Below are 3,217 nucleotides of genomic sequence, written 5' to 3'. Positions count from 1 at the left end.
TTCTTTACTTGTGGTTTTTGTGTGTGCGTGTGTTTGACATCGTAATGGAACACTCCCAGGGTGACTTAGAAAGCAAGAAATCTCTGTTTTCTATGAAAGCCCTTGAGTCTTGGGCATGTGCTTCAGAGTAAACGATAAGAGAAATGTTTACAGAGCTATCCACTACAAAGATTTTAGATGCAAATAGAGTGGGAGAGAAAGTATTCCAACCCACCTGTCATTAGTAACTACTCATTTGTTGCTGAAAAAGTCTGAAACTTCTCAGGGAAGAGAAGATGAAGTCAAGCAGTAAAGCGTCCTCTGACTATTTCAGCCATAAGGAAAAATACAAGTAGGTGTATATGTTTTCATACACATTGTCTGGATCTGGGGAGAGGTTAAGGATACGTTCCACCTTCATTTGGAGCACTATATCCCAAAACTGCAGATGAGCATACAAAAAAAGCTGTGAAAATGAACATGCTTTCCAGCAAAGTCTGCTGTTCTGCTCTTTTTTTCCCCTGAAGAACAGCCAAGATGAAAAGCAGAACCAGGCTATGATGTTACACTACCCTTGTTCGATTTTTCTTCCTGGCATGTTGTGGAATCAGGGCTTGCTCTCCTAATTCCCACTATCAGTCCATCCACTCAGTCACTCAAATGCTGATGCTTCCAAGGGTAGAAAAAGAACCCTTCTCAGGCATCCAGGTTAAAATTCACCCCAGCACAAAGCCTCTGGGATGATTTAAGATCCATATTTAAAAGGTATGTGAGGCTAAGGATGCCGGAAAATTCTGCCCACAATAGGGGGTAAATGTTTTAGATTACACTGTACCAATTAAGCAATGTGAATACAAAGAGTTATCCTGGGAAAACAGCACAACCTGCAGCATGAACAGCAGTAACTGGTGTTGCTGGTCCCTGTCTCCACACTCACACACCTATTGCCCCTCCAGCTGGAGCTCTACTATGACTTCATCAAGTCTAGTGAGCAGCTTTTCCTGGCACTCACTGGTGTTACCATTCAGAATGACAAGCTTCATGGTTGGTCCAAGCTGGAGCATCCCAGAGTACTCTGCTTCTCCAGGCTCTGACCCTGGGACAGCCATCTCCATTTCAGAGGAACACAACATAACCCACACTTCAAAGTGCCCCTTGCAACTGAATTTGCAAGAGTTTGCCTCTTGCAACACACATATGTTTCCCCTAATCAATCCAATGGTAATAAAAATTGAATTGTCAACATCACGGCAATACAGGGATCTATCCAGTGATGAGTAGAGTTGTCTCCAGGAGCACTGGGTCTCCCAGTTCCTGTTCCAGGCATTGGAATCCATGGAAAGTGATTCAGCTTATGGAAACAGAGATATCCCAGCTGAGTGACCCTGGCCTCCATACTGTGTAGGTCTCCAGGGATGTAACAGGACCCTAGACACCAGCCACACATGGAGATACTTCAATGCATACATCTTAATCCAGCACCAAAGTCTCCCAAGGGAAGGACTCGGTCACCAATAGAACAGTCCCTAATGCTACGGTAGGCATGATGGGGTGTCACCACCCCTTCAGCTCCTGCTGCACAAGACTGTGGTTCTCCTGCAAGTCCTGCACTGTCTTGATGGCCCTACATAGAATTGTTCAGTTGGAAAAGACACTTGGGATCATCGAGTCCAACCATGGTACCCCCAGGTATCCCATAGCATTCACTTCTGCTTGTGCAGCCAAGTCCTGTGCCCAAAATAAAATGATGTATCTGGAACCTACAAATGGGCAGTGTTCAGTCAACTAGGATGGGGACCTGCAGGTCTCACCAAGACCACCAGCATGACACTGTCAGCTGCAGTTGGTCAATTTACTCAGGCTCTTGATCATCCTGGGGCACAGCAATCATCATTGCTCTGTGTGTGATCTCTTTGAGGCTTTCCCAAAGGATATTCCTCTCAAGAGGCTGTGATAAGTGCCATCAACACTGTGGCACTACCCACAGGATGTAAGACACTTGTCCTGGTCATTGTTTCCCATTCTGGACATGGCCATGAACATAGCGAGCCTTCCCAGGGCCCAATTGTACTGTGTTTTCCTCCTACCTCATCTATTTCCTTATTCATCTGTAAATCACTGACACGGGCACCTAACAGCTAACACCACCTTCTTGGCAGGTCAATGTTAAATGATGCAGCAGCACACATGGATTAGGCTCTGACTTCTCAACCAGGCTGGCCACTTCACATTTCTGCCACCCTTTTCCAAAAGCCCCTCATTTGGAGAACATAGTTTATTCCTCAAAGGTCTGCACATCCCTGCAAATCCCAAAAACCCATGCCCACCAACCCACAACACACTCTCAGACCTTTCCACGCCACCTGAAATGTTTGTCATGAAAATGCCTGTCACATATGCAGAGCTGTTAACAGTACTATCTTTTGCCAAGACTCCTTCAGAGAAACAGGAGGAAAAGCGCAGGCTCAGTGCATAGCTTATTTTAGGTTTTTTGTTCCAACAAGCCACAGCTTCACACCTCCCTTTATTTTGCTATCGACAGTATTTTTGCCATATACAGAAATGTCTGAACATCTTTCTCAGTGCCGTTGCTCATTTGAGGTCAGTATAACATCTCTAAGATTATTTGCTTAAATTTTTAAGTTCCTAAACAGGGTCTCAGTTGAAGCGCCGTCTTTCTGCTGGAAACTTAACTTGTAGTAGTCTGAATTCCCTTTACTGTCAGCGTATCATTCACTTCCCATAAAGACCCCCTGAGACTGGATAATTCTCTTTAATTGACAACACCTGTTGCCTTGCCCAGAGCTTTTAGTTGTACTTCATTTTATATCAGCTCCACAGCAGGGCGTGGTTCTTTATCAAGGACACAGTCTCCAAAAATCAGAAAAAGGCTAAATCATTCCCAAACTAGCCTATTTTTTTTCAGCAACTTTTTCTGGTCTCTGTTTAATCCATATTGTTTACACATCTTGGTTTTCCTCAGGGTGCAGCATTTGCTAAACTTCTGTCCCATTTAAAGCCACCCATTTCTGCTCTGGTTGAAAACCAACACTGAAAACTCAGCTATCATCAGAAATGCTCCTCCCAACGGCAGAGTTTTGGTAGGCATTTTCCACCTGCCAGTTCTCATTGCTGCTGAAGCCTCCCTCAGTTTTTATTAGGAAAAAATTCTTCAAAAGAGTTGTCAAGCATTGGAACTGGTTGCCCAGGGAAGTGGTGGAATCACCATCCCTGGAGG

Source organism: Calidris pugnax, unplaced genomic scaffold (assembly GCF_001431845.1).
Source record: "Calidris pugnax isolate Ruff unplaced genomic scaffold, ASM143184v1 scaffold41, whole genome shotgun sequence".
Classification (NCBI taxonomy): Eukaryota; Metazoa; Chordata; class Aves; order Charadriiformes; family Scolopacidae; genus Calidris; species Calidris pugnax.
The sequence above is the reverse complement of the archived record's forward strand: the minus strand, read 5'-3'. Positions refer to the sequence as shown.